At 37.1% G+C, this 27277-nt stretch overlaps 1 protein-coding gene across 1 annotated transcript in view; it reads right to left on the reverse strand.

Moving 5' to 3' along the window:
- lrfn1 (leucine rich repeat and fibronectin type III domain containing 1) overlaps positions 1 to 27277 on the reverse strand; it is a 126348-nt gene that overhangs the window by 35830 nt on the left and 63241 nt on the right. The gene's annotated exons all lie outside the window — the stretch shown is intronic.

Consider the following 27277-nt stretch of genomic DNA (forward strand, 5'->3'; position numbering starts at 1 on the left):
TTTCATCATTTTCTGCAGCAATAATAAGAAAGACACGGCTGATATACTAAATGAAGGTTTTACAACTTCCTCTGCCCCATTGAGCTTTAACCTGCAAATGCAAATGGGCTTCATGAAAACTAAGTGATTTCATGGTTCGCTGACTGCTGCTACACATGCATATGGTCTGCAGTCTAAGGAAAATGTATTACAGGGGGAGAAGGGAACATTACGTTAATCTGTAGCTGTTCGTTTTCTAATCAGTCAGTCATATTTAATTCACTTGCATGTGTGTGCAGCATTACAGGCTGCTGTATTAAAGTCATTGGGATCTTTAAAAAAAAAAAAAAACCCAAGGGAATTTAAACCACTTTTTTTTCCCCACACAGCTACACTGTATAATGCCATTATTATTTACTGTATGTGGAAAAGACATGGTCCTCTGTTCACAAATTCAAGCATGAAGATTACAAGGGCTTAGCACGACAAGTATTAGCATACCCTGTTCCTTACAAGCCTCTAAGCACGGTTATGAGAAAGTAATGGAGCTGCCTCCAGCGGGATGAAATTTAGTGCAATTAATTGAAAGCTGAAGAAAATTACAATAAAAAAATAAAAAAAATAAATGGCACCTTTGTTACATAATCCCTTCACAAAGATCGATGATTCTGAGGCAACAGATTTGAGAGCTTTCCTCTCTACCTCACCGAAGTAGGAGGGCAAAAGCATTTTACAGAGCCCAAAGCACCGGCGTAATTTGCTAAATGAATGTGACAACTTGTCTGCAAACAAGCACTGGGGCTGACTATGAATTATAGTGGTTCACAAGATAGTTTTCCTTATTTACCTCTGCAAATAATGTCAGAGTTGTGCCGCGGCACTGTCAGAGCTGTCACTTTGACAGGTTGCGGAGGTGCGGCAGTCAGCGACAAAACAAGTTGAAAAAAACAAAAAACAAGCGTTCTTCATTTTCTCTCCCTTTTGAAAACATCCAAACTATCTCGATGCTGGTAGACACTTGGACATCAGTAATTTGTGTTATGTTTTTGAATTTATTGCCAAAAGTAACAAGATTGGTCTGTCAAGAAAAGAGTCAGAATGAGGGGAGCAAACGGGACTGGAAAGATTAGATCACTTCCAAAATGTCAGCGCAGAAATACAGGAAGCTTATCTGATCTTCTCAGCTGGCTCTTATTTCACTTGTGCTAAATCACCAAAACACAGTAAGTCAGTCTTTCCTACTGACATTCCTGGGATTAATACTAATTTATTAACATAAGAGCACTGCAGGAATATTGCTCAGGCTGATGTCAGGTGCAAATATTTGACACATCCTCTTTAACTTCAACTTATATTTGTCTTTAAAGTTTCGGAGATAGTGTTGAAACAAGTAATCTGTACTGGAAAAGAGTTTGCGCCTACGTTTTGATGCTCGTCAGGAGCCGTCGTGACGTATCCTGTAGAGCCAGGTCGTGCCTTGTCAAGTAACAAATGGAAAGATGTTTACTCTCTGGAGTAAACATTTGAAAAATGCAGATGACACAGAAGCAATGAAGACAACGCAGGAAAAACATCCTGTCAGTGTTTCTCTGTCATTTTTGTTTCTTGTGTGAAGGATTCATATTGTGAAAACTCTCAAATACACTAATATATCACAAAATAACATACTGATTTAGTTTGTCTTACAAGAAATATTAATACTAGCTTTGCTCATTAAAAACTGAAATAGACAACTGGGGGCTAGTTTTCTGATATGCATTAAGGTGTTTCTCTCAGATTTTACCATGCACAAGATTTAAACTGCAAAATGTTACTGGATAAATGTTTCCATTAAGGCTCTTATTAAACGAGTAATTTAATAAAAAACTATATCTTACATTTTGATTTAATTTCACATGGAAACATGTTAGAAAGCTTTAAAACTTTTAAATAGCTTCATACCCAATACTGAAACATTTCTAAAGAAAACTGAATTTTTAAGTTAATAAAATCCTGACCGACTTGCTTTTGTCATTTTTACATGCATAAATGTATATTTCTAAATAAGCAAAGAAGAAGAAGAAGAAGAAGAAGAAGAAATTCACTGAAAGTTCAAAATATCTCCCCAGGTCTTCTTCAGAACAAATACTTGGCCTCAAAACCACCAGCTGTAAAACATAAAATTTTAATGATGTTTTATGCAATGTGCTTAAAAGTACTGATAACACCTCAGTACCCACCATGATCTTTAACTACGCAATCAAAAGCAGCTGGCACACCAAAAACTGTTTAACAGGGTGACAACTTTCAAGTACTTGGCTGTAATCTTGAAGTCTGTCTCGCACGGTGAATAAACAGCGGGGCCGGAATGGGACCAATTTTCAGCCTGGCGATTTCATGTCAAAGACAAGCCTGCTTCTTTTTAATGTTGGAGGAACTGGATAAATTATGTAGTTTTAATTAGTAAGCCTTAAAGAAGTTTAAATAAGTTTTTCAGGGGCATCATCATTCTCAGCAGGAGACTGGGTCATTCGCTGCCCAAAGGCAACAAAAGCTTTTAATGAACGGATTATTTTACAGCATGCAAAGTTTTTACTTTTAAATTCCTTCAAGATCTTGCTCAATTTTTAAACTCCATTACTTTTGATTTTGCCTGGTAATACACTGACAGCGTGTCATTTCAGAGTAATTACCAGAGTTGCGATCATTGCTTGAAGAAGCAGTTCTGTGCTCATTTAGTAAAAATATCACTTTCAAACATTTGAGCTTCATCTTCAAATAGACGTCCATTACAATTCTATTTTCTCAATTTCAAAATCACTTTAAAGATGGAGTATGTAAGATTTTCAATATTTTCCAAATAAGTTAACTAAAAAAATAACTACAATCATAATTAGTTTTTTTTTTTAAACATGTAGGTTCCAGTCTGTCCATATTTGATGTGTTATTAAATTGCAAGTTTAATTAATGGCAAAGACTCTTCTTAAATGTTTGCCTACCAGTAAAAAAAAAAAGTGCTTTTTGTCATTTGTCATTAATTAAACTTGTAATTTAATAACACATCAAATATGGACAGACTGGAACCTACATGTTTAAAAAAATATCTAATTATGATTGTAGTTATTTTATTAGTTAATTTATTTGGAAAATATTGAAAATCTTACATACTCCACCTTTAATACCAAATCAAGATATGAATTAAAACACCCTTTTTTAAGAGCTTGGCAGCAGGTGATTGCTTTGTGGTGACACCCGGCTGAAAAATTTTAATCCTAAATTTGTTTAGACACCAATGTGTCAAGTAAAAAAATTAATCCGATTAATTGGCATAATGAATTCAATGAATATTAATTAAAATAAAAAAAAGAAACAATCAAGTTGTCATTGTTAATCCACTAAATTTAGTTTGGAACTTTTATATTATGTACAAATCTAAAAATCTATTTAGTATTACAACTTTTTCTAGGAATATCTATTTGCCCCGTCAACACACTGCATCATCTTGCTGGTGCCATACTGGTTGCCTTGTTTTCTTTTATTCGACGCACATGGGCACATTTAACTCTATGTATTATTGATGTACTTGGGAGTATTACAACAAGAACTTTGGGATTCATCCAGTTAAGAGGGATAGTTGTTTTTTTAAGACTTCCAGTGACTCCTCCTGGTGCATTTGACAGTTGTAAACATGTGTATACTGCTGGTGAGGCTAAATCAGCCATCCATAATGGATATGGAGTCATGCAGCATAGAACAAGTCACTCCTAGTAACATACTGGGACTTTATAAAATGTTTAAATGGATCTCTATAAAAATGTTTTATATTTTTATATATAATATTCAAGAGTTTAAATTTTAATGTCCATTGTCCTCTGTCTGACTTTCAGATTGGCAATGAGAAAATATTCTGGATCTCTTTTAATGTTGTGTAATCTGACACAGCTGTTACAATAAGTGTCTTAACCTGGATGAAATATGACTTAATAAAATCAACAGTGTGTCATTAACTACAGTGTAGTGGACTGGTTATAAATGATAAAAAATATATTAATAGATTTGTAGAAATTTTTATTTAACTCCTTTTTTTTCTGTCAATGACAATGATGAAAATGATAAAATGTTTAAAGAAGGCAAAAGTACAGCAGCGTTGATCACAGAGGGACATATGATTTGTTCCAGACTGTGGTTCTCTGAGCTCATTTTCATAGTGTGACCGATAAAACACTGAAATACATTACACATAGACAATACAAAACACATATACGGGCAATAAAAAAAGTAAATTGCAATACCGTAAAATAGTAGAAATAAAATACAATTTTACAAGTTATAGAAGTCAGCATTTCAAAGAGTATTAGAGGGCAGCAATCATTTCCCTTGACTTGTCCTTGATTCTGTATTTGTTTGTGACTTCACTGTTTAAACCTACCTACCTGTTTTAACAAGGTAATACTATGGAGTGGGAAGAAAGAAAAACAAAAAATAAATAATAAAAAAAAAAAAGCTTGTAGCACTTCATGTAAGGACCTGCATCCAACTGGACAGTCCACTATAGAGCACCTTCCTACAATGTCCTCTATTGTTTGATTTCATGCTTGTGTTTTTCTCACTCATATGTAAGTCGCTTTGGATAAAAGCGTCGGCTAAATGATAGAATAGAAAAGAATAAAATAAAGCCTGTTTGTTGCCACCAACCAGGTCCTGCTGCTTGAAAGCTTGAAACAAGTGTGTATGTCTCTTTCTGCCTTTCAACGGATACAAACATAACTCGCTGATAGATTATTTCCTGCTACTTAAGGTAGCGCATGTTTTCAGTTGAATGCATGTTTTTATCTTTTCTCTTCATTAAATCTAGCCCTTTACGTCAGCCCATTAATGTATGTGTATTCAAAGCAGCAATATGACTGAGTATAAATGGATAGTTCAATGTATGTTGAAACAGGATTAATCAATAGAATACCGAAAATGCAGGAAAGCAACTTGCAGTTTTTTGGGGTTTTTTTTTCAGTTCCGCACGTTCGTTTCTAAAATAATATCTTTCAGACTTCTACACCAACATAAAGTGCAACAATATAAATGTTTCTCTTAAATGAACAATAAGAAGTTAAACGTGTCTGTTGTAACTTTGGTCTTCAAGAAGGATCACTGCAGGGGACAGAGTTTTATCAGCTTTATTTCTCATACAAGATTAATTAATTTATTTGAAATGTATTTATTTTTCTTCCAAGCCTAACATGCGTCAACAAACACTCTGTTTCCTGATGATTGCTACTGTCTCCTTTTATTCTAAGTATAAAAACATCAAGAACATGGATAACGGCTAAGAATAACACAAGAAAAATCTATATTTCATCTTATTGCGGATACTATTGGGGCCAGTGCTACAGTTCAACCTGTTAACAGGAACTGGTAACTTTCAGGTGAAAGCACTGGTGATTGCTCATAACTACGAAAGCAGATGGAATAGAAATGTAGCTATGTGGGGAGGGGTTGTTGGGGGGGATGGGCTACGGACGTGTCCTTGTTCTTGGGAATCCCGCCCCCGGTGTCGTGGTGACGCCGGATGGTTTTGCTCTGGGCGGGCCGGGCCCGCTGGGTCTTGGCCAGGGCTCTGCCAGGGGGTATGGGTGGTCCTAGGACCTGTGGGCTGCTGGCTCTCTGTGCGGCCCGCGCTTCGGCACCCGGCACCTGCCGGGCCGGCTTGCCGTCGCCCTGTGCTAACCGCCTGCCTGGGTCCATTGCTCTGGGCTCGGGGGATGGCAGCTCTCTCTGCTTTGCCTGCCTGGGCTCTGTGCGTGGTGGGCTTGCTGGGCCCTGGGGGCCTTGGGTTCCTCCCCTACGCCTCGGGTCATGGTCGTGCTTCCCTACAAGCACTCAGCCGATCTTTGATTGCATGATCACAGGTTGAAAACTCACATGTGCACGCCCACAAAGTGCTCATCTTCCCATCTGCTTCCTACTAAATCTTGCTGATGACTCTCTGTAGGTGTGTTTGATAACGGTTGGTATTCATTTCATTCATTCATTCACTTTTTTTAACTTTTATTTATTTTTTTTGTCTGTTTTTGAACATTGACACTATTCTACTTATGTCTTGTTGTATTTCTGTAGTAGTTTATATTGTTTTGCAAATGCTGTAACTTTAGCAGCTTAGACATGCCTTTCTTTTCTCTCTCTCTTTTTCTCCCTTCATCTTCTTTTTTTTTTTCCTCTTCCCCTGCCAGGTCCAGCTCAGCCATATCAAGACTGACGATGATTTCAAAATAAAAAAAACAAACAAACAAAAAAAAAAAAACCATAATAATAAAAATATTCAGATTATCAAGAACAGCTATATACATGAGATGTCTCCCTTGACAGAGCTGATCTGTCTGGCAAAAATATGGCACGCAGATTGCTGTTCTGTATGCTGAGATGCTGGACAGGACAGGTTAAAAAAAAAAAAAAAAAAAAAAAAAAAAAGAAATGTAGCTATCAATGTCAAAGCCATTTGTTTTGTGTTTAATTTAAAAGTCAAGACATTACACCACCTTACAAATCCATTTGTAAAGTGGTGTGTAGTTACCAAGAACTTTTACATCCAATAAATACTTAGTTGGATATATGTGCACGCAGGCCAATGTAGCTGCTACGCTGAACTCCTTTGCTGTTATTAGTTGCTAAAGGAAACACCTAAACTCTGCAAATCATGAAACAAGGTTGAGCTGTAACATTAACACAGTTGCCTTCTATACAGATTCGCACAGTTTGTTTTTTCGGACAAACATGCTAGCAGACATATTAACACTGTAAACCCTTTAATTTCACGTACCAAACAAAGGCAGTTCTGATGCACACAGACACAGCAAGCTGCCGCTGTGTTCACTTTAGGCTGGGAATAATAGTTTCCATCATCAGTTAATGTGTCCATTAATGCCGTCTCTGATATTTTGTTTGGGAGAAAAGCACATCAACATTTCACAGAGTTTGTGCCGACATCTTAAAATGTCCTCTTGTCATCTTACAAACATTATCAATATGCAGATGAAACAGATAATAGCTTTAAAGACCTACATTTAAAGTACTGTATCATTTCATGATTACATTTCCACAACTTTCTCCTTACACATTCAGCTTGATCCCGACTAGATTAAACGCCACAATGAAGCCCCAAATAAACTATTATATCTTTAACTTTGACATAAAAATGTGGTTTTTCCAAAACTGGGACTCTTTGTTATATATGTGCGACCAGCTGGACAGAGGAGGTTTAATCAGTGGCCTGAGTAATGCAGAGCAGTGTGATACTGTAAGATCTTTGTCCACTGGGACAAATTTAGAGAGTAATGCCTCGGAGTGATGATGAGTAAAATATGTGCATGGTGCAGTGAACCATTACGTACATGTCACCTGCTGTTATGCTAGTCACAATTAATTGAAGTTAACATTGCTGGTTCTTGAAGCTTCAGCACTCACCTTCACTGTGTGTATCGGACGAAAGGTCATCTCGTTCCAATTTATATTGCCAAAAGAAGAGCACACAGGGGAACAAGTGGAGGCAAAGAATTAAATCAAAGTGCCACCATGATGCTAAAACCTGCCTCAGCTCAGCGAGAAACCTGCTTCATAATGTTGCGTGCCTTTGTATGCAAGCAGTAACGCACGACTAATGATCAATGACTGAGCCCAAAAAACACAAGTTTTGTGTATAAATAATTTGTTGATAGATTTCATTTCAACATCCTCTGAAAACAACTTTTGAAGATAATAAATGGGCGGATCATTCTGATCAATTTTTCAGATGGAGTGATGCTCATTAGATTAACAAGAATAAAAGGCAGAGGGGGTGTCTAATTGTTATTTTGGTTTCAAGAAGGAATATCACAGGCAAGCAGAATCAAAATGAGTCAAGCGATTAGAGGACTTATCGATCCATTTATTCAGGCAAACGTTTCTGTTAAAAGAGAGTGGACTTCACCTCAATTTGTGCCTGTAACTCCCATGATGACTGCTGGCACTCAGCTGGCTATTAAATCGACAACCAATCTTTAAGAACAATTGCAGAGCCTGCAGTCGGCTGCGTGAACAGTATTAGCACACCTAGATGTTGCAAGTTTCAAACGTATGAGAATTAATATATACATTCAGTATATTAATATATAATTCAGTTTAGAGTTTAGTGCATTAGTTATAATGCTTTAAATTTTTAGTCCAAGTTGTGTATTCTTCCATCATTTTCTGGAAATGTGCATAAATTAAATTGCTTGCAATTCTCCGATTGACCTTTGTGGAAATCCGTTACATCTCATCTGGAAACTGTTGGCATCATACAGCTGCATAGTCTCAGTTCAAAACCAACAAAGCTCAAAGTGGAACCTAACTTGGTCTTTTTTCTTTTTTCCTGTGGGAGATTTTTTATCCACATATATTCACCGGATCAAAGCCTATTTATTTGCTTGGTCCATACAACACACTTAGAACTGGCACTAACTGCACATGTGGCTGGATAACTTGTTAAACTAAAACCCAGAATAATAGATCAAGGAGTGACCACATGCGCAGGTAAAAACATTACCAGAGTTTTTAATCTTGTATGACATGTTCATGTTGTGTTTTATGTTCAGAAGATACATTATAAGTAGAAATCAATGTATAGGTAAGCATTTTCACCATGGTACCAGGATTTATCATCTAAAAGCAAAAGAGTTACCATATATCTAACAAACCAAAGGAACCAACTCATCTTGAGGGGGTTTAGCTGAATTGTCAGATCAGGCCAATCAAGTGAAAGGGAGTCATGTCAATTCAGTGTAACTGAACCTACTCTGGATTCATTGGTTTTTGATTTGTTTGACAGGAAATGTGTATCTGTCTCATCTGCTAAACTCACTAAAATTCCCATTGTTGCTACTTTGATGCCCTTGACACACGCGCAGAGGCGTGACTCCAAAGTTTCACAAGAAAAAAGAAAACAGCAGAGTGGAGCTGCACACAGCTGGCCAGACAAAGACTCAGCAGAGCAAACAAAAGGAGAGCAGAGAGACGAAGTGAAGATTACCACAGCGGATGAGAACCCTTCACTGTACCTTTCTTGTCTTCTCAGGGAGCTCGCCATTTATGATCAGGAACTGGCTTTTTTTTTCTGTTACTTGGAAAAATGACACAGTTTAGTGGTGTAACTGACTGTGTCCGGGCATCTTAAGAAATGCAGAGACGGAGCTTGAAGGGATGCAGGCAGCAGCAAATGAAGGGGGAGGGGAGGTGGGAATCAGGGTAATTTAAATATTCAGAAATTCCTCTGCATGCTAAATAAGGAAAGGGTATGGAGTAGTGGACTGCATTAGGGACATAGATTCTACAGGTCTCATGGGACCCAATGCAAATCTCGCAGGAGTGGGCACTTTGAATGTTGCTGCAGGCGAGAGCAGGTGGATTAAGGGATTGAGAAAACAGTCCCACACAGGCCTCTAATGTGGAGTTACATCTAAGCTGCTTTACACCATGAAATCATTATCATTTTAATGGGGGGAAAAAAACATCTACATATATGAATTCAATGGAGAGGGAATAGTTTTTACATGTTCAATCAATGCCCTGAGGTAGACTCTAAAACGTCAATCTCAGGGCTTCGATTTGTCATAGTCGTTTCAGAAGATTTACTCTTTTATACACAAACTGCAACTAAGTTTAAGTTTGAAGCGGTTTACCTTTGAATATATCAATGACTCTTTTCATTTTAACAAGTTTTAAACTGAATGATTTCAACACTGCTAATCTATGCTAATAAGAGGTGTAGATTAATACAACACCAAAGCCTTTTTTCAACACCATTGTTGAAGTTTAATTAGGTTTAGAGACTAAAATAAGCATCACTGTTACAGCGTGGGTGGAAAGGGCAGGTCTGGGATACGACCACTTTAAAGTTGCAAGACCTCGTTGGCAGTAGATAAAAAGTATCAAGTTATGGCTGTACTAATGTAAAAGAAAATAAAATAAAAACATTATAAATTTAAATATGTGAAATAAAAAAAACAACAAAACACTGAATGGCATTTGGAAATAAACTGCTGTCTTCTGTTTTGTTGATGCATCCATCCACCCACTCCTTTCTCCCTACGCAGACTTTACCATTCTATAACAATGTCACCTCACTCTGCCTCCTTCGCTCCCCTTATAATTACTACAGACTTGACAGGGATTTGTGGCCTGGAAGTACACATATGTCTTCTTGTGTCACTCGCAACTGATGGCGTCTCTCTTCTGGAAAGGACATTCTAGTTGGATTACTTGCATGTAGTGTTTTCCTATAAATCAAGAGAGAATTTACACCAGGATTTTGGACCCTTATCATTAATAACACAAAACATTTTACAGAGAGGTAATTATTGCTATAGAAGTAGAACACAAAGCTTATTTCTAAGGGTAAAAAAAAAAAGACATAGTAAATATCACACAAATGTAAAAAATATGACGCATGTCACAGTTTGTAGAGTCAGCCCGGTATTTCTCTACAATCTACTGTCATGTGCCATTTTCCAGTGTCATGAACATCCATCTGGAAGAAATGAGTGCGCCCTCAAACAGTATTGGCAAGCATTCGTGCAGACGTGAGCGTTAAATCCTAAAGACATGCCGCACAGAGAAAGCATCAACCATCTTCCCCTTCCCTGGTAGTCACCGCTGCCGCCTTGCATCGGCATGAATGAAGGAACAGCAGTGAGGGAAAAAAATGACATGCCGTGCTGTCTAGAGGGAGATGTCCTTCATGGATTATAGTACAGCAAATGGTGTTATTATCTATGACCACTGCATTCTGTTAGTCCTCTTCACCCCTTCGCAGTTGTGCATGTACTCTGATGAAGAGGGAGCCATATTTCACCTTGTTTTTTTATATGTAGCTGTAATAATCTCCTAAGTTCCTTGCCCTTTGCATTCATTTAAATATTCAACAGTATTTACGATAAGGGCCTCTGCAGGGCGGACCCATCACAGGCGGAGAATAGGGAATAAATTAAGAATTACATCGAACGCAGAGCCCTACTCTGGGGTCACATGTGTTGTGCTGCCATTTTAAAACAGGCGGATCGCTGAGGAATAGAGCAGAAGAATGCTTCGAGTCGGATGCAAGTGAGCGTCTGTAAATGGGCAGCCATTGGGGAGTGGTTTAATAATTCATAGCTCCTTTTGTTTTGCTGCACAACAAACACAGACGACATAATGCCAGTTACAGATTTCTGTTATGCTTTGTCTCACCATGTCTTTTTTGTGCTCTGAATTTCCATCTTCATCCGGTTTATTTTATTTGATCTGATGAGCTGCTGGCAAGCTTGTAGAATTGATGCAAGCCACAAAATGCAGGTGTTTAAATCAGAGAAAAAAATAAGCTGCCCCCACTCAGATAACTCATCATCCTGCAGCCTGGGACATCCCACTACATTTGCCTCCAGAGATGCCAGGTCTCACTCACGCAATTCTCAAGAGAAATTCACAGCAGGAGCCGTTAAACATGGTACTTCTAAAAGAAATCATGCTGAGAAACAGTTCACCTGGCCTTACCCGTAACTTCAAAAGCACAGCTGAACATATTAATTATCTCTTCTGCAGTGGTTGAAACAGGCAACAATACATGTATTTTTTATAAGCTCACATGCATACAAGTAAAGGACACAGAAATTGCAGAATGTGCACTGTCACCACACCTTCCTTTGGCAATGGCAACATATTATATTTCTCTGTGCTTTTGATTTTGGCTTAAGATCCCTGTTTAAGTAGTGTAAACTCATTACAATCTGAAAAAACTGAAAAAATACTGAAAAAAAGAACACAAAGCACAACAGAAAGTATAACCAGCAACCTTTGTTTGTGTTATCTTGACTGTGATTTCACGTGAAAATGTAAATGTCTCCAGATTAAATCCTTCACTACTACTGTATGCGCCCGTTCAACCGTTTAATTTACCAAGCGTTGCATGTGTCTTTCTGCATGTACTTTGGTTGTTTAATGTATAAACTCCCTGAAATTGAATCATTTTAGGGCTCAATGTTAAATATGCATACAGACGGAGCCATCTGTCCATCCTATGTACTCATTACATGCATACTGAATACATTCAGATGGGTATGTGTTTGTAGCAAATGGAGCATTTCCACCATAAACTGTGGGGGCAGTGCTGCGCAGCATAGCTCACGTGTAACCAGGGAAAGGAACAAATAAGATGAAGAAGCTGCAATGTTTTTGATGGTCACAAAGACCACTGCCATGTTCTACAATGCCTTTTTTAGATGCCAATCGAAAAATGTCCATGATCACAGTCTTCTACATTGTATGGTCGCCATGTTTGCCAATGTCTAAAACAGGTCTGTCAAACTCCAGTCCTCAAGGGCCGGTATCCCACAGATTTTTGTTGTTTCCCTCTACCAACACAGCTGATTCAAATCGAATAAATCCAGCAGCTTCTTGTCACCCTGTTTTGATTAGATGTGCTGGAGCATGGAAGCAACTAAAACCCACAGGATGGCGGCCCTCGAGGACTGGAGTTTGACATTTCCGGGTCTAAAACTTATGTGAAAACTCAGAAACAAACGTTGATCTCTGCATTGCCTCTGGTGGATGTATTGCAAAACAACCATGTCAATGTAAGGCAGAAGAAGTGACATTTGAGGTGTGACATAGACATACTTAAAAAGAAGATAAATGAGGCAATGATGAATATCAGTAAGTATTGTTTATAATTAAATAAATGTAAAAAGTAAAGCTTAAATTTTACTTGGTTTTTATGTTCTCCTGCTAATACACAACATTCATGAGAAAAGTTGTACTTGTGACACTTCTTTCCTAGTTTGCAATGAGGCTGCCTTATTGAACTACATTCCTCTTGCTAAGATGGTGTGTGCTACACTAGTTTGGTAATTTTCAGTTTTTTGTTATATAGGCAGTTGTCTGTTCTTATACACAGCCTGGCCATAATAAAAATAAAAAAAAAAGTTGCCCTTTGAATTTAACTTAGCAAACAGGTGAGAGCCTATTGGATAATTCCTGTATGGGGGATTATTTCTCAGCTGCAACAAGTTATTTAACAGCAAGTGATGCTGCGATTAGCTTCTCATTTCTTAAACAAACACATGGGATGACAAATCTCGTGGCCGTGGAGAAGATGTTTGTTTGTTTAAGAAGAGTCAAATAATTGACTTGCATCAAGCAGAGAAAACACCTCTGGAAATTGCAGAAATTGCCAAAATTGGGTCACAAGCTGTCCTAAGCATTAATAAAGATTGGAAGGAACAGTGGGGGGCTGTAATCTTCCAGGAAGAAATGTGGTTGGAATAAAAGTCCTAAACCCTTGCAATCAGTGATGATGTAAACGTTGTGAAATCAAAATGAAAAAAAAAAAAAAAAAAAGACCAGCAGAACTCAGTGTTATGTTTAACAGTGAAAGTAGGAGTATTTACACATGCAAAATTCAAGGGATTGGGACTGAACAGCGATGCAACTTAAGGAAAACCACTAATCAGTGAGGCTGACTGGTCAAAAAAAGGGAGCATAAAGATTGGACCCTGGAGCAATGAAAGGAGGTCATGTGCTTTGATGGGTCCACATTTACCCTGTTCCAGAGTGATGGGTGCATGAAAGTAAGAAGAGAGGAAGATGAAGCGATGCATCCATCGTGCTTAGTGTGTACAAGCCTGTGGGGGCAGTGCTGTGATCTGAGGCTGCTGCAGTCGGTCATGTCTAGCTTCAGCAACATTATGCACCCAAAGAATCAAGTCAGATGACTACCTAATATGAAAAATGAGCTTGTTATTCCATACATGTATTTTTCCTTCTGATGGCACAGGGAAGAAGACAATGCGAGGATTCATTGGGCTAAAATTGTGTTCAGGGAGTTTATGGATCGGCCACAACAGAATCTAGACCTGAACCCCACTGGGATGTGGTGGACAGTAGCTGGACTGTCCTAGCATTGATACAAGACGTTGGTAAAGAAAAAATGAATGCAACACTGGATGGAAAAAAAATGTGACATTGCAGAAGCTTATCGAAACAATGGCCCAGCAGTGTGTGCTGTAATCAAAGCTAAGGGCGGCCTAATGAAATATCACAGTGACCTTTTCTTTCTTTAATGGCAATTTTGTTTTTAGTCGGGCAGTGTTTATATTGTACATTTAAACCTTTGTTTGGTTCTACAAAGCACTTTTTAATGTTTCACATTCTCTGTCCTACAAACATACACACAAAAACACACACACAGGAAGATGCTGGACTGCTATCAAGAGCAACCTGGGCTTCAGTGTCTTACCCATGGATGCTTGTGTAGAGGGTGGGGATTTAGCTGCCAAATGCAATAAAAAGATTAATTTCCCAAAGCAGCTCAAGGATGGAACAGATGGCAAAGATCAGCAGCCACCATCTTGCAATGGGACTGTAGCTGTAACTGAATGTAACTGAAATAACTTCATAGAGTAAAATCTTCGTGTTGGGAAAGTTACTTTAGCGCTATTGTTAGTAAGTATTTTACTTTAGGGTCACAGATTACTTGTTAGTAAGTATGTAATAATGGTAGACAGTTAATTTATGTGCAGGGTTCTTATTTTGCCCTTTAGCAAATAGAAAAAAATAAATAAAAACTTTAATTTGCATTGACTGTACACACAGTTTATTTGTGATGTCAGAATTGTTGCAGTACAAATGGTATCCACCAGGGGGCAAAAGACATGTATCATGAGCAAATTTTTTTTTACCATAAAGCAATGCAATAGGTCCCAGAAATATGTTTCAAATATGATACTGTAGCATGTTGGGTTGGTGGAGCTTCCCTGCATGCCTGCTACTACTATTGCAGTTCATAACACGCTGTTCTTTCACTGTTTTCACTGGTTCAGATTACTCTGTGAAATGAATGATAAAGTACAGCTTTGTTAATGATCAAGTTGATTACCTCCTTATTTTAAATGGAATTCTGAACTCGTTACAATACAGAAGGCATTAAGAGGTTAGGGCACTTTGTTTTATTGATGCCCCAAAATCTTTTGATCATGTTAATAACAGAAAATTATTATTTAAATTGTGAAAGTTTGTCTAAATATGCTATAAGACTTACAACTATGCTTATCAGACTATGCAAATAAATGAGTTGTGCTTCTGCTCCATTTGAGGTTAGAAGTGATCTCAGGAAAGAAATGATTTTATCTCTTGTTCTCTTCCGCTCACAGTATATATTGATGATACTTTCAGGGGGTTGAAGCAAACTGGATGTATGGTTGGCACTATACTGGTGAATCATTTTATGTGATATTATAAATGTGATACATATTTTGATCTTCAGTCTAAGTAGCGCTCGCCTCCAGTTGCTCCTTTCTACTTGTTCTGTAAATGGAGTTGAACATGATATCAAATATAATGGGAGGAAGAGTGTGGTTATGGTTTGCAGAACTGAAGAAGACAAATGTCTGAAATACCCAGATTTTCTCTGTCCTGTATTTGTCCTTAGACAAAAACAAATCCTGCAAACACTCTTAAGAATATTTAAATGTTGACGTACTTGAACAAAATGCAAGTACGTAATACAACAACCAATAAAACTTGAGTAATCATTTTGTTATTTTTTAAAATATGCCTTTTGGGCATTTATCAAGCATTGCAGATTCTGATTGAACGTTATATTTTCCTCAGGAGAAAGATAAAATATTTTCCTGCTGGGGTCAGTTCTTCTCATGTCTGTTTAAAAATATTTATTGTTTGAATTTGTTTCCTATTTTCCTTTTATACTATTCAGTATTGCATGTTACCAGCCTCAGTTATGCAAATATTGTTACAGTTGTCTTCTTGTGACTGTATTTTATTTTTTTTTAACTCTGATTTAAATCAAAGTCATTATGATCTTAACACTTATCTTTGTGTTTGTCTTTTGATTAAATGTCAATTCGGTTCAATTTAATCTTTATTACTTCAAGACAAACAAAATAACCCATTGACATACAATGACTGAATTTAATTTGACTGGATTTGAAACAGATGGTGTATTTTCAGATAAATATTGAAATCAGCATGCACTGCCAAAACAGAAGTATCTCCCAGTAAACATCCATCTGACTTCCCTCAGTGCTCACCTAAGTAATACTAAATAAGGACATTTACACGATTAAAAGATACAATGCAAAAGATTTAAACTCACCTTTCACCAACAAGTTTTTAAATGAAAATAGTTTGAATTGATAAATATGAATATTAAAACACCAGATACCTCATATGAGGAATAGCACACTCCAAATGACAATGAGAGACAGGGGCATGAAGGAGAAGTCATGCTTCTACTAATCTTCAGTGTAGAACATTCACACCAATTTTTTTTATAGCCTAATTAATCTGAAGCCATCGCCACATTTCTGAATATCCATCACTGTAATCTTGCACATCAGTGGTGCTGTCAAGCTGACAAAATCTGGCTGCAGAGAGACAAAAATGGCTGCCAAGGTAGCAGGAGTAGGTGTCATCAGGAGAATATTTTGTCATAGTGATACAAACAAACACAGACCCACAAGGCGAGAACAATAACAAACAACACCAGCTATCAAAGAGTCCAAGAAAATATAATCACACTGTTTAGTTTGCTAATTAGTTTACATCTAAATCTTCACACAGTAAAGAGACAAAAAACTCCACATCTACACCTGTTTTCTTGCTGGCAGTGGTTGCTCCTTATGAGTCTGTATGTAAAAATATATTCATAGACAAATAATTTCATTCTGGGTTTCTAATGAACCACGTTAATACAATTCATTCCCAGTTTATTAGCATCTTCATGCAGCCTGTTTTCCTCTTAAAAGGCTCCCTGTTGATGAGGCCTATCTACTGTGAATGACTAGTTGAAAAAGAATTGGCCATGATGGATTAAAAACATAATTTATTTACTTATTCTGGCAAATTACATACAAATAATTCTAATAATAGTGCTAATAATTCTAACAATCTGCACCTAAAGCAAACAGGTGGGTACATGTGATAAAAGCCTGCTGAAAATACTCAGAAAGCATAAGAGCATCATCGTCATAGAGCAGCATTAGTGCTGTGCATGCAAAAATGTGGTCTCAAAGGCACGGGGCTGTGATAAGCGCACGCTTAACCCTCCTTACAAGCTCATCTCTGCTCAACACTCCTCAAGGCAGCTTGTGAGGATTTGGAGGTGGCTGATGTAATGGACCGATTGTTGTCGGCTAAATTTAAGGATGAATACAAGCCTTATGACTTGTTGATTGTTGGGTTTTTAAGTTTGTTGATATTATTTTCAGTTTATATTGTGATAATCTTTTATTAATTTTATATTATCATAATCTTTCTTAATCTTCATGTACAACTTAAAGAGTTATCTTCTGGAAGTGAGTGAGTGTTAGTGTCTGCTCAAAAGCTGTTCAAGTAACAGGAGAGTCCAATGTCCCTGCAAGAGGACATCGTGGGCTTCAAACATCTGGTTCTTATCAGGACTGCTTACGGGAAAGAGCGCACACACATTGGACTTTGGAACCAAATAAATACACACACACACACACACACACACACACACACACCCACACACATACACACACACACACACACACACACACACAGAGAAAAGCGCGTCTCGTGCACATAATACACATTGTATATTATCAACTTGTATGAATGTCTTGTTTGAATAAAAGTTGCAGTGGGCTTGAAGGTTCTGGCTTTGCTGGTCTGTCAGCGACTGACCCAGTGAACCCCTTGCGCAAGGTCGTCTCATCTGGTCTCCTTATTTTTCCAGAAATAATTATTTTTAAAGATGTTAAGTTTTCAGACTTAACATGTTGATAAACCACTTTTTTGGCATTATAATAATCATACTCTGCCTCTGAGTCGAACTGGACCTGCTGAAATGACATGTGGAGCCAGGGACTACTCAATCAAAAGAGAAGAGTCCACAAACACTGTCCAGGAGTCAGAGGTTTAAAAACTTGACAAGCAGGCATTGCAGAACCTGTTAGGAGGGTTGACAGTGCTGGAAGCGGCCCGGCTGATGCATATTGGAACCTGAAGGGATGCCTTTCTGAAAGATTACTATTCTGTGATTATATATCCTGATCAAGTATCAGTTTTTCTGTGATGGACTCAAGTTACTGAACAGACTGATGTTTATTAGAATATGCAAAACTCAAACTAAGTTTTCATCATTTTCGTGTTTGTCAAATAAAGGTAAAAGCTGTGGGCAGAAGAAGATGACTCATTTAAGCTGTGGAACTCTAACAGTGTGTTAATCAGGGGATTTGATATGTAAATGTCATTTATGTAAAATACAAATTTCAATTTTGTTTCCATGAAACTGAATATAGATCATGTTTCTAATGATGATCTAATAAATTTTATTCAAGCTGATGGCAATGGATCCATATAGATCCATCGCCTACCTTCAGTGTGTTTATGCAAACAGATGTAATTGTATTTCCATTTATGTTTGAATGTTTCATTAAATTGCTGCACCTTCTTCCATGTTTTCAGCAACACATAGAGGTATAAAGGAGTGAATATAAGGGCGTATTCAACGGTGCTGCAGTTTGTACACCTAAATGACCTTTTCAGTAAATTTTGCGACGGTTACTTAGCACATCCAACCTACTTGCAATGCGATGCTTAGTTTCAATGGACACAAGATGGATGACATCACATGCATATTCCTGAGGAAAGAATATAAACAATAACCAATTTGCATTTAAAAATGCCCCGTGTGTGGTGTGGACATAAAGCGAGAGGAATATATACAATTCAGTATGTGCACTACAGAAATAATCCTGTGTGATCTCGGTGGCACAATAGCTCATCCACAGCCGAATAATTTAACAATGATATAAAAGGACATGATATAAAGGACATTCAGCTTACATCTCTTCTTCTGTCAGTTTTTTTGTTGTCTGAAACTATATTTTCCCCTTAATACTTTGTTCCTCCTATGCTTCTCTGCATGCTGTCTCTGATTTGTGCAGGGATGCCCGTTGTTCTCCTTCTGGTCGCCATGCAACAGCAGCCTCTTTGAATCAAAGTGATAACATGGCAAACAGCAACAGTAGCCTTTTTTTTCAGCATAATGAGATGGAACATCAGGGAAAAGACACCAACAATAACACCAACAAATTTAACAGAAATTGCTTTATCAATTAGGAAAATGTGACAGTTATTGGATTTTAAACAGAACTAATTTTTTAACATATGTGGTAGGCAGATTTGTTAAAAAAAATTTCAGGAAATAACCACAGAGGTTTTAGGGTCTCTCAATGTCTTCTGTTTCTTATGAAACCCGTCCAGTTCTTCTTGTCACAGGTAGTCGTTCTGTCTGACTTGAGTTTTATGTTTAACAATTTGTAAACTTCATTAAAGTAACTACTGCTGTATGCTCCATTCAGAGTCTCCTTTTTAAACCTTTTTTCAGTCATATTACCATAAACCCTCATCTGCGTCTGCATATAGGTGAGCATGGAATCTGACGTATTGCCAGATGGGCTTCTAAATTTGGACGCACCTACCTGGGAGATGGGCTAACAACAGCCGAGCAAAAACAGACAGCATATGAAGTGGGATCAGCTGGGGTGAGCTATCAAGTTACAAACTCAGTGGGAATTTTCACGATAGATATTCACTTGCCATGTTACAGCAGAGAGTCAGGCTGAAACAGGCGGCAGATCCCTCAACAAAAACGGCTTCTCTTTGATATGTAATTACACATAGACAGCCTACATATTTAACATAAGCATACTAAAAAAAAAGAGAGTATGCATACATAATGAAGCAATAATAAACAATCTGTACCTCATGGGAAGTAGAGTTCATTCCACCTTCTACTGAAAGTGAAGAGAGATTTGCTTTTCCCTGTTAAGCAAAGATCCAAAAGGATTACATCCCATTTGCAGCTTGTCTTTGGGATCAAATGTCATTTTGTTGCTGTGGGACATTGTAAGTCCTGTTGGACTATTCATGTTGGCAGTGAATCAGAGAAATGTTTGCTTACCTCTCCATCGTTATCTGTTGCTCTTAAAAAAGATCTATTTTCTGCCCTTTGTACCTGTGCAAACTCTGACAAAGTGCCCAAGCTCATGTGCTTTAATGATGAGATATGAGCATTATCCCAAGGATGGTGTCAGATGTGGTGAAGTGATGGGGCAGTAACCCCCTTGGGGGTGAGAAATTAATGAAATGAAAGGCTGATAAAGAAAAAAAAAAGAGATGTTTTTGTTGTTGTTGTAATTCTCAAAAGATAACATGATGGAGCAGTTCTCTACAAATGTCAGGAAATAAGCAAACGAACGTTGAAGTGCTCTTGAATTGATCTTAACTCACACTCACATATTACAAGCTTAACCTCCATTTTCTAATGTGTTTATCTGTAATTGAGTCATGACTTAAGCCATTACCAGAATAACATATCAAGGAAGCTAGAAAGCCGACTTAAACTGTAGCATGATTATTAATATGCCCGCTCACAGCAAGTTTTGAGTCAAAGGTAGTTGAGTATGATACATGGTTGTAATGGAGAGTGTGTGTGTGGTGTGACGCTGTTCAGCAAATTTACCCCAAACTGACTCTTGTTGCATTTTCAGACATCTCTGATGTCTCATGGTAATAAAAATGAGTTGAGAGATTCTCACACAACCGCAATCTTAAAAAATGGATTCCATTGTGTGTGAAATCTCGCTGCTGTTCAACCTGCACTGCAGTGACACAGTTTGTCTTTTAGTAGCCATTTCTCACACTGACACAGAATGAAAAAGCCTTCCCCCACCCTGTTCAATCATAATGCTTCGAGAGCAGCAGATGCCAACAAAATAGCATAACAAAATAAAGAAAGTTGAATTAAAATAAGGTAAAAAAATTCTAAACTTTATTCAAGCATGTCAAGTTATTTCTAGATGGACAAAAAAACATACAATGATGTGTAAAATTAGATTATATACTTCACAGTAAAGCAAGAGATGCAAAGAGGAAAATATTTAAAAAGGATATACCTGCTTCGGGTTGATTATTTATTTCAAGCATTATCATAATAATTGTATTCTTTGAAGAAAAAAATGGATTTTTTCATCACTTGCGGTAAAAATAAAAACCTTTCTCAAACTTAAGGGAAGGAAAACAGTTAAATAAGCATTTTAACAGCAGCCCAAAGCAACAGCAGTCCTTTAATTGTGTATTTATTTATTCACTTGTTTATTTACTTTGCCACACCCTTAGGTTTCTATCTAAATGTGTGTTTCATCTATGTGAATTTATTCAAACTGTCTGCAAGCAGTTGGACTCAAGATCGGTTTGTAAGGTCACCTAGGGCAGTGGTTTCCAAACCTTGTCTGCAAGGCCCCCTTTTCATCGACGACAATGTCGAGCCCCCCCTCCTGTCACATGAACCGAAGAAACATACTAAGAAATGCATCTTTAGTTTAAATAAAACCATGTCAGTATTATTATCCATTCTTCTGCTTCAGTGTAAAACATTTAAACCAGGATTATCTGCAGACTACTTTAGCTGAGTGGAGTTTTCTATGAGACGATGTTGCTTAAGTAAAACAACTTTGCTATATATGATAGTTCGATACTTTATTTCTAAAGTAACCTGCAGGCTTTTCTTTGTGCTGAGGATGAAAAGTCCCTTAGTGGTTTTGTAACTTGTTTGGCTTCATACTTCATTATATTAGATGATAATATTTTGGTACATGCAAAACCCAGTGTACAGAGAACCTTCAGCTGTGGTTCCCAGACAGAACTGGAAGAAAATGGTTCCCTGTTGTTTGAAAAGCCAGACACAATAAAACTCGATTTCCTTTTGATTGTTGAAAGAGGAAATAAAAACTAAAGTCAACTTGCACTTTTGAAGTCTGAGCATAAAGAAATTAAATCAAAGTATGTGTCAACACAATTATCACAGTGGACCTTAAGACTCCACATAAACAGAGGAAGCATCACTAAGTTTTTTCTGATTTTCTAGAGCAGACAGTTTCCTGGTGCATTCGTCAGCTCCATAGCTCACTTTGTATCATTACCCATTTTGAACTTACAAATACACCATTCAAACACCACAGGTCATAAACCGTTATTATAACAGCATGTTTTCCTCATTATAACTTATCAGAAAAAAATTTCTACAAACATGAGCTTTCTTCATGATTTTTATCAGTTCTGTGTTGATTTTTGGTCTGTATATTCTCGGTCTGAACCAGTATTAAGAGATACTTATATAAGTACTGTAAATTAGATCTCACTTTACCCAACCCATTTCCCAAATCCAGCTCATGAAAACATACCAAGATCTCAAACAAAAGAAAAAAGTACACCCAAAAACCTCCTCTAAGCTGTACAAGGAAAAGTACTTGTTGCATTTAATCTATGAAACTTCTAGGGACTTAAAACGATCAATGATCTGCCCTGAACTGAGGTCTAAATTTAGCCTTGATAGGAAACATGTATAAACATGTGATAGATAGAGCTTAAGAGCTTTATTAATTTGATCTAAAATAATCTTTCCAAACATTTTCTGAAAGAAAAAGATGCCTATGAAGGTATCAGATTACAGTTTTATCAAACTTTACAAAACTCCAAGCAGAAACTGAAGTGCTGATGCAAAAAAACACACCAGATATTTTCTGCATGGAAGAGTGAGAAAATTAAGTTTGCTGTTGTTAAAACAAAACAAATTTTAATGGATCCCACAACTTTTTTCATCGAGTATATATATAATAATAAATATTTGCTTCAAGTGAATGGTTGTTGTACACTGCTATTGCATTACATTTAGATCACCATATAGAAAAGGCTGTATTTGGTATTCAAATTATTGTTTTTTGTATAAAATATTTATTACAAAGATAGAAAAAAGATGATGATGATGCTTTGCAAGATTAAAACATTGGCAGCATGGTGGTGTAGCAAGCAAGAAGGTTGCTGGTTTGAGCCTTGGCTCCCACTCACTATACCTGCATGTAAGGTGTTTGGTTAACTGCTATGTTTAATTGATCCCTTCTCACATGTAAGTTGCTTTGGATAAAAGCATCTGGCTGTGGAAATGACTGAAGAATAGAAAGAAAACCATTCAAAGACACAGGTACTCTATTAAACCCATCCTCACTTATGTCATTTAAACATGAGAAGCTCTACATCTTCTTTCATGTATTTCTAGTTGAATTAAATTGCTAATATAATGGTTTTTCCCTTAAAGGCTTTGTTATCGCTCGTACTATGGATTATTAGCTTTCTATTTTATCCAAATTGCCAATTTGCAGCTGTTAGCTGCTTTCCTGCACAGTGCTAAAGCCAGACACTCGCTTTGTGCAGACAAGTTTTCAGCAGGACTGCCAGTTCAAAGCAACAAAAATCAATGTCTTCTCAGAGAGCAACATTATGTAAAGCCCAGCCACCTGAAAATGATCTGTCAATATGTGCACTGCTTAGTAGCCACATGTGTTGAGATCTCATGAGCATGCATAAATGCTGTTTGTTCAGTAGCCTACTGTTAATTTTTTTATTATCCAATTCCTGCTGTGGCCAGTATTGTAATATTAATATTTTTATGTATTAATTTCTCACCATCCATCCATTTTTATGCCGAAAATGGATTGATGAATTCATTTCTTTAACAATTCAACTTTCTGAAAAGTTTCAAACCAGCGCTGAGCTTTTTAAGGTGCATAACAAAAATGTCTAACATATTTTATGGACGTTATGAACTACGAAGCGGCTTTTTACAAAAGGATGAGTCTGACTTTTTAAAACCCAGCAAAAAAAAAGACATTTTCTTTGAAGACTCTCTGTCATCCTTTCCTGCAAAAATGTTGCTGTCTTACAATAAACTTAGACTTAGACTTAGACTTAGACAGACTTTATTCATCCACAAGGGAAATTCTGTTGTCACAGTAGCTCAGAACAGCAATAGAGGAAGAAATAGAACAGCAATAGTAGGTAAGAAAAAAAAAGTAAATAATAATAATAAAATAGAATAGGTACTATCCATAAAGCAATCTGGAACATGTACACTTTTACAAAGACAAAAGATAAATAAAACTATCTAAAGTAAAATTGGCAATATAGAATATGGAAATTTAGAAATTTACAATATATACAACATGTGACTAAATGCAGTGCCAGTTTACACAGGGGCTTTGAAATGAATGTTAGTTATCTGTCACAAAGTGGGGAGTTATTGTACATCTGTATAGAGAATGGTATGAATGTGTTCTTGTAGCGCTCACTGTGACAGGGCAGCTGTAAAAGTCTTTTGGAGAAGGAGCTCCATTTGTATTTATCCTAAAAATCTTCAAAGTTGGATAAATAATTAAATATTTTGTGTCTTACGGTGCTGCACTTTGTTGAAAGGCAACAAAAGGAGCAAAGGAACTTTTTTTCACTCATAATTTCTTTCTTAAATCAGTCAGTTAAAGAAAGTCCCAGGTGATAATGTGTCGCAACAATTGATTTGCGCTTCCATTTTCTATACAAATGCTGTTGAATGGTGAGTGAAATTGTTTTAAAACTAACCTGCTTTGAATCTCACAAGAACTCTTCTGTACAGTATTGTAGAAATGCCCAGAATCACAAACTCTGATCCAAAAATCCCAAAAGGTGTCATTATGTCCATTTTGTTAAACCTCACACTTTTCTCTGCCATTAGAAACTGGATACCATAAAAATCAAGTTTCAAACATGATAAAGAAGAAAAAACTTAAGCCCGTGGCTGTAGAGAGCAGAGATCTCTTTGCTGGTTAGCATCGACAGACAGTCTCTGCACATTTACTCTCACCGCCCCAAATCTCTGACCTTCATTTGGTGTACATTACAAGTAATGATGTCACTGTTCTTTTCACCACTTAAATTTTTCTGGGGCTCAAATTGAAAAGACTGATCAGAAATGCATATCTAAAAGTAAAATCCAGTGACTGGAGCCTTTCAGCCAGTTGAAGTCATTGTCATAATGCACAGCAAAATAAACAACAATGTCTGCCTACAAATGAAACGTATATGAAGACATCTTGGAATCTATCAAATATATATGCCAATATACATTGGCATATAATCAATGCCAATGTTGATCTAATAAACCATAGTCATATAAGGAAAACGTTGCTTTTGAAACGAGTGGCTGATCCACTTCATGTGTCCAAATTACAACTGGCACAAGTGAAAGCAGCAACATTCTCCTCCCCTGAGTCTCCTTGAATGGTGATTAGAAGTTATGCAGTTGCCAGAATGACAAGTCTCTTCCAAGGAGGATTTGAGAATACAGCTGCTTCTGTTAAAGGTCACTGTTTTACTGGTTGAGAAGAAAGCAAACGTGGAATACTGCTGTCAATTTTCCAGAGAATAGCCAACTGGTCCTATGTTTCTTCTGTGCAAATTTTCCCTTTTTTGCAGCTTTTCAGTCTAAAAATCCGTTCGGTGCATGTACAACATTACATTTTGACCACACATTACACTACACATTTCTGTAAAAGTAGCACAGAAAAGATAGCTTTTTCACTTACAGCCTATGCAAACAGTTATTCAGGTCCTCCTTAAGATATTTAATTGGTAGTTGGTTACCAGCTTTTCTCTTCTGAAATCATTTTAATGTGGAGATGATGGAGATGTTATTCATATCTGTACTGTAGGGATTTCTCCTTGCTGTGCTGTACTGTTCTGCGATACCTCAGCTATGTCTATTAATCTAATTTAAAATGCACGCCCAGTGATTGCTGGGATAGGCTCCAGCTTCCCTGCAACCCTTAATTGGACTAAGCAGTTCAGAAATGATATAAGCAACTAAGATATTTTTTGTATGCTTGTTACTTGTCTGCTCGTATGTTTTTGTAACCAAAGACTAACTGGTCCATATTCTGTCCATCAGCCTTTTATTTGTAGAAAACTGGGCCCCATATTACAAGTTTAAGTAGTTTCCTTGTGGTAACCTACTCACACTTCCATCACTTAACAATGTTCACTAAAAATGCTGTTTTCTCCATGTGTGAACAGTAAAGTCAAGTCAAGTTGAGTCAAGAAAAGTAAAGTTAAAAACAGACCCATTGAGATAAATTAAATATTTTTTTCTCCAGACACAAGACTCCATTTATTTTATTGACTTCCAAATGTTGGGTGCTTGTCAGACTTTTAGAACTGCAGCAATGTGACAATACCATTGTTCTTGGCAATGTTTCAGTCACATTAGCATGCAGCATTGTGCTTATTTCACATACTCCTGTGAGACTTGTAATGTTTCAAAATATTTCATGGGGACTTGTTTGGCTTCTTTAAATTTTGTTTTGCTCTTCCTTTGCTACTTTATTTTTTACAGCCAATTGTCATTTAGCAGATTTGTGCAAAACTGAAGATGGTTCAGGGAAGCTCCAGCCACAACAAGAAGAACCAAAAGAAAAAAAATATCTACATTGTGAGTACTTTAACTTAGCTTATTGTTAACATCTTTGTGTTGATATGGCAGTAGTGCTTTTCAATAACAGGTGCAAAAATGTATCCAAAATAATGTTTTTGTTTCTTCAGTGTTCTTCTCTCCATAATCCAGCTAATGTCTGTTGAGTTCATTTGTGATTGTGAAGTGACCCTAAGAATGAGCTTGTATATTTGTTTATCCGTGTGTTGGCCCTGTGCTTGAATGGCACTCTGTCTGGACTGTACAACTTCATTTGCCCGATGGCTGCTGGCAGCCCTTGTGGACTTCCCCCTCTCAAGAGGCCTCCCATACATTTCCATCCTATTCAGGACTGTCCTGATGAACAGGATAAAGGAGGTAAGACAGCACTGGTTTTAGACAATTTAGATCTGTAAGATGATTACAAAGACTGTAAAAGACAACTTCAGCAAAGGTATGATGCTACTGAGAGCTAGCTGACATACAAATGGCAACTGTGGTGGCCTTTTTGGCATTGATTAAACTATTGGCAGAGCCCTGTAAATAAAAAGCAAGTCAAATATTGTAATACGCCATGAAAGATATGACTTTTTACCAAATTCAGCTGGAGAAAAATTTAGAGAGTTGTCAAATATGAAGGAAAAGTGAAAAAAACAAATGGAGATACAAAAAGAAAAGACAAAACAAAAGAATTGTCTCAGCAAGAAGCTTGGATCATATTTTTGCACAAAGGCATTTATAAAAAATTCTCATTAAGATGATCCAGCTGCTCTATTTTCTGAGAGGTGACTATGTGGTTTTGTATGACTGAATAAAAGAAGCACACGCGAGACTCTGGATCATGCTGAGTTTCTGTCATGTGACACAACAGCAGTTGGTAGTGCTGTCATTGATCTGTAAGCGCGAAACAAAAAGACAATTTTTTTTTTCTACAGATGTTTGCATGACTGATGGCTGCCT

This window comes from Telmatherina bonti, assembly GCF_933228915.1.
Source record: "Telmatherina bonti genome assembly, chromosome: 9".
NCBI classification, from domain to species: Eukaryota; Metazoa; Chordata; class Actinopteri; order Atheriniformes; family Telmatherinidae; genus Telmatherina; species Telmatherina bonti.